This window comes from Bactrocera latifrons, unplaced genomic scaffold (assembly GCF_001853355.1).
Source record: "Bactrocera latifrons isolate USDA-ARS-PBARC rearing strain unplaced genomic scaffold, ASM185335v1 scaffold_27, whole genome shotgun sequence".
Classification (NCBI taxonomy): Eukaryota; Metazoa; Arthropoda; class Insecta; order Diptera; family Tephritidae; genus Bactrocera; species Bactrocera latifrons.
Window position 1 is genome coordinate 410,460 of NW_017536296.1, and position 6,035 is coordinate 416,494.

A 6,035-nucleotide genomic window follows, 5' to 3' on the forward strand; every position below is an offset into this window, starting at 1 on the left:
ATAAAGTTCATCAATACAAAGAGTTTTATCTGTGCAACCTTTGAGACACCATCAAGAAGCGCTCGAGCGTTAGTTGGGATAATTTTTCTATACAAAGACTGGTGTTCGCACAAAAGATGTTTTAAAGTTTTTTTACCCCTTGAGAGCTGAAATAATATTAATTTTATGGTGTTCAAAGTCTATTGGGAATTGCATTGTGACCTGTTGGTGCTCTTATTCAAGTGCTTATGTTAATCCTTTTGAATTTAAAAGTCGGTAATTCAATTTATGTTTTGTTTGCTTGCTTGTCGAGGAAATTGCGGATTTACTCTATCGAGACTCAGCAATAATTATAACACGTCTGTTTATTAAATATGTATCTACAAGTAACCCTCTTTTTCGAAGTATAATTGTAGGACGGTGCCTACTCTGGTTGGTTCATCTGCTTCACAGTTTCAAGGAATATCACTACGTCCTGGAGCCCATTGTACGCTTATCGTGAAATATTTTGTTATAAGAGATCAAGACATTCTTTCACTATCTTTAATGAAACCCTAAGAGACTTTCRTAACTTCACAGCCTCTATGATATCTGTTGGTATAATGTTGTGAGCGCACTYTTTGTCTGAACAAGACGTGTCCTTTTAATTTCTGTGATTTCCGTTTAGAAGACATTGCAATCGTTTAATAAACGGAAGCCAATACTGGTATATAATTTTGCTGATAAACGTCATATAACACTTTATTATATATTTGGAACTAAGTATGAAACTGAYTTCTCCACTCACGAGTACCATTCGTGGAGTAGTTCATGTAAGAAGAAGTAACTATACTGGCATAAGCTCTTCATTGAATTTTTATGAAAGCTTGCTCTCATAGTTTGGATTCTTATTCAAMATGAGCTGGTATTTGTGCCTTTTACACTATAAATTTAAGAATTAATGTTGTTATAAATAGTTGAAAAAATKTCGGAAGTTTTTGCTTTAATATAGCAATTTAATAAATAATTCAGCATATTGTTTGATATACAAATCTTAGCGGAGACACCCACCTATAGCAACTGAAGCTCACAATATGAGTTTCTGAAAGAAGAGAAATAGAAAACTGAGATCTTCCCACTTCTGATAATGCATTTAAGTATTCCATTACGCTTGAAGAGGCTTTCCACTTGTAAGTTAATACTTAAAAATAGTTTATATTATTTTATTATTAGTGGAGATACACACCTATTCAACGAATATAGAACTATAAAGGAAAAGAAACTCGAAAAGTCTGAGTTTTGGGTTGCGAAAAAATGTATTTAAACTCAAAACTAAATCTTACACAATTTGAATTCATTGTACAAAAAAAAATAATCAGCCCTATCACGCAATCCAACGTAGACTGTTCTTTCGGGAAAGTTACGAAACTGCTATCATGCMATTCGAACAGTTCCGAAAGTAAGTTCGAAATTCGTCGAGTTGCATTCACTGAATTCACTCGGAATGGAAAATTTTTAAGTTTAGCGGAATTTTTGTACGACAGGTTTGTGCTAACGGAGAAATAAATTTAAAAAAAGAAAAATGTAAGTTTTAATTGAATTCAAACTATAACATACTTTTTATCATTAAAATAATATTTAATGCGATTTCCGCAGGTCCAAAGTAATTACCACCAAGCAACAATACGCACTAATGGCTGAGCTATTACAGCAAAAACCTGCAATGGCGCAGGGTTTTACCAAGTGCCCTAAAGAAGAAGCGGCAGCTTTTTGGAACAATATGGCCCAAGAATTCAACAGTGAGCATCGGCTTACCTATTGTAGCCGACGTGGGCAATGAGACAGGGGCCGASATATCGATGCCATCAGTGAYCTGCAGTCCAGCACTGCCTAGRCGTACTACTAGATGTACTGAATGCAAACGTTGTGTAACGCTGCCGCAACATTAACGATWTGAGATGCCTTCCATGGCTCGTAGTGAARCTCACGAGCAYCCAGRAGACATCTAAATCGATTTTTARAAACTCCTATTGTTCTTTCAACGATATTTCTCGCTTTTGCATGTATTTTATTATATTTCTCTTCTGGGCTTCCTGAGGGAGGGGTACGGAATGGTGTCACTAAACATGGTTCTAAGGCATATCCAGCATCTGCTGTACAAATATTAAATTTTGGGAATTTTTATAATATCTATGTTTGTATGTATAACACCCAAAAGCCAACGAGCATTGCTGACATTCCATAAGTGGGAGTCGTGATTGCTGCCAGAAAACTGAGCATTCACATAACGTATTTTCATTTTATTGTCACATATCTGMAAAACATAGATTAAGATGTTTGAAATGCGAATTTGTCACCAAACTTACAATCATGGCATTGATACTAAATTATCCTTTGCGGTTATAATAGAGAAACTTATCTTCAGTTGGAGCAATGATTTTAATATGTGTCCCGTCTACACACAAAATCGCGCCTGGAAATTGGTATTTCTGAAAAAAGTCCTTTTTCGCTTCACTTTTTTCAACGTTACTTAACTTGAGGTTTATCCACTGAGGGCATAAATGGGGCTGAAGCAATCCCAATACTTCTTTTAAGATGCAACAAAATATTGACTTAGCCATTGGAATATGCTATGGATGCTATTTCATCAATTTCCTTCTGGTAATTTTGAATGAGGGCGCCAATCATCGAAAATATTGATAAAATAATGGTAATCGTCAAGTCTGACAGTCATGTAAGCACTATTTCGATTGCTTAGTAGCTAAAGATTGACAGTCGCTGTGGAATAGCAATAAAATCAATCAATTGCTAAAGTACTAGCAATGAAAAGTGAATCATTTACGACAACATCAAGAGAAAATAGCAAAGCTAGGTTTAAAATTCATGAAGTTTTAGATTGTGTTTAGAGGTATTGAGGAGCATTTAATGCAAGCTATTTCCTACAGTCAAACTGGTCCTGTATTGACAACAATTATACCGTCTAAAGTATGCAAACACCCAAGAGTAGGCAGCTTTAGCTAATAGGAGAGGAATTGTAGGAATTGTATGACAACATATCAATAAAAAATCGCCAGAACCTCGGCGAATTTGCTTGGGAGACTCTTATGCATCCATTTAATAGTTCGGAACTAGCCCAAAAACTACTACCTGTTCATGTCCATGAACATGAATGACTTTGCTGGTGAAAAATTTATTTCAAGAGAAGCTGGTGAAAGTCCMCTGTCCAAGTTTTTTGATAATATTTCTATTCCGATTAGTTCAGACGGGATTTCTTTCACTTCCTCCAGATAAACTGGAAAAGCTTAGAAGTTGATTACATCCAAGGWATTTTTAAATGATGCTTAGTTTGTAGCACTTGAACCTAAAAACTAGGAGCAACGACAGCTTCTGTTTAAGCATTTTTCTACTTTCAGTCAATCAACCAACGAACCAGCTACAAGTCAACTGATGATAATCGATTTACACTTCATAGTAATAAAAATAGTTTGAAAATTGAAAAAAAAACACATATAAAATGAGTGAAATACTTGAATAATTTAAAGGACCACAAAGTTCTGCGTATTTCTGAAAATGTAATATGAGGCTACAAACAGCGTCAGACGTATGTATATAAGTGGTATAGTGTATARAAAATAGAAATTCATTTGAGTTATATGTTTATATAATTCATAAAGAAAACGTTCCTTTCCAAAATATGCAACGTTTCCAATCAACTTTGGTTTTTCAAATACATTCCCTTATATATGTATATACTGTAGTCATATATTCTTGAATTTTCTATATTTTTACAAAYATACTAAGCGTCAGTTTTGAAAATTGACAATTTTTTTTCTTTCTATGTTACCCTCTTTTGCGTATATTTTTATTTCTGTTTCCCTTAAATTTTTCAAAAATTTGCTTATTTGAATTGAATKACTCATACCACCCGGTGTACGCCAAAGCATGCCTTTGCTGTGCGYGACATTTCGACGGGGTCAACTGTCAAGAACAGATAGTCGCATCAGCTTCTTTATAAGTTATATTTTGTTACACTTTTTATTTAGATAAATGCTGCTAATTTTTTGTTTTTTGTTATTTTTTGTTATTTTTCTATTATTTATAATACAATTGGGGCAACAATGGCCGACATACTTTATTATGTCTGCTGGAAAGGTGTGGCATATATTAATATAAATTGTTAATGCTATAGATAGCCATACACATTTTATTTCAATATTTGTTGCTTTTATTTTTTTCTTGTCGGCGTTTTCTTAAGTGTTTTGTGGTTGGGTTTATATGGAGTTTGTTATCAATTTCATTTTGGACCTCTCTTTTCTCTCTCTCTTTTAGTTTTTTTTTATTATTCCTTGCTCGGTTTTCTCTTTTGCTTTTGCTTTTTCAAAACATCCGATATTCTTCCTGTTGTATTGTGTGTGTGAAACATTGATTTTGCGCCAATTTATTATGCCGTCAGTMAATTTGCGCCTCTGACTGCCAAATTCTGCCTAATGACGTTACATTCTCATAATAAATTCACACAAAATTAATACATTCTACGGAAGAGTATATCCGACGAAGTGATATCGCATTTCTTTTCTGCGAAGAATAAATAACAWAATATTACTTGAGCAGACGTTGATGCGAAAAAAACAGGAAGGGAAATGCAGACTCCAAAAAAATACTTAAATATTACTGAATTTTGTTCTAGGAGCTTCACAGTTCAAGGAACTGGAGGAAGTGTCAGAATTAGATGTCAATTCTTTAATAAACTTCGCAARAAGCTCTGGCTGACCTARAGWAATCGCACGTGGACTGCTATATGTAGTTCTTTATGAAGCCATAGAAAAGTAGAACAYTTGTSTTCCATTTCATATATWAGCAAAACGTTTAACAGCCAATAYAAATTTGCACAGGMATTTAATTTCCACTCCTGCCAGTTCGATGGGATGTCGTAAGGTATGCGCTCCCTAGTGTTCTAGTCTTGACCTCCTCACAAACGAAGTGTTGACTCGTTACCACCTCATCTTCTTCCATTCAGTTTCTCCAGATGGAGTCTGGTAGTATTCCCAGCCTCACTGCATGAGAGACAATAGGGCGTTAAAATCCCAGCGCTGGCCAAGCTTCCGCGAAGTCCAGTAATCTAATAATAGAGCACAAGAGGATAAGTGAGACCCGGCCTGCTCCCATTCTACCAAAAGCGGATGCCTTTCCTTGTTAGCTTATAAGCTTTACAATTGCCTGCGAATTCGCTGTGGCCATGCACCCATACCAGWCTTATTGCAAGGACACTTGCTGCTATTGATAGCCAGGTTAGGCACTCGTTCACCAACACTGAACGCACTGTTAAGGACTACATGGCTCTACTGTCTGAGTGAATGATCATTTCCCTGAAGGAGACTGCATTCTGAAACAGTAAATCTACTGCTACCTTAATGGTTGCAACTTCGGTTTGGAAAACGCTGCAATARTCAGRAAGTMTGAAGCTWGAGTTGATAGCCTTGACCTATCCGTAAATAAGCTCACTGTCCCTCYYCCCCAACGGCTTCTTCCCRCTCACAAMTCTCTCGCCGGTATATGAATASAGAAGGAGCTKCCATAGTTCGGTTTGGTGACTCTATCATTCAAGTGATCCGGTTGGAARTCAAAGTATGTGAGGATATTCGAGTATGTAGACACGTGTTCTCTTAAGAATCCAGTTTYTCTGAGTCTGATAGCAACTTTCGTAGCCATACACCTACCAACGATGTCTATCAGCACTATGTGCAAGATGGCGTTATGTGCCATAGTTGTAGCGAACCTTAGTGGTTAGGACCACACATGTTAGTGAGCGCTGCTCGTTGAACGTTCTCGAGTTTCCTTGCAAGTGTTGTCTTTTCTAGAGCCCTCCACCACATAAAGACTTGAATATGGTCTCGTAGAGCCAGAAGACTTTCGATGAGATCTCTCAATCTTTTGCCAACAGCTCCTCTATAGCAGTGTAAGACAGTTTAGGCCGTTTTGATCTCTCTTCGAATACCACTCATTTCTCATGAAATGTATTAACTTATATTGAAATTAAAAAAAAAAATTAAAAGTTAAACTCTGTTTGGCATCAAAAA

At 36.0% G+C, this 6,035-nt stretch overlaps 1 pseudogene; it reads right to left on the reverse strand.

Annotated features, from left to right (window-relative positions):
* Positions 1 to 1,860: 1,860 nt before the first annotated feature.
* On the reverse strand, positions 1,861 to 5,721 carry LOC108969882 (annotated as a pseudogene).
* Between the last annotated feature and the right edge of the window lie 314 nt (positions 5,722 to 6,035).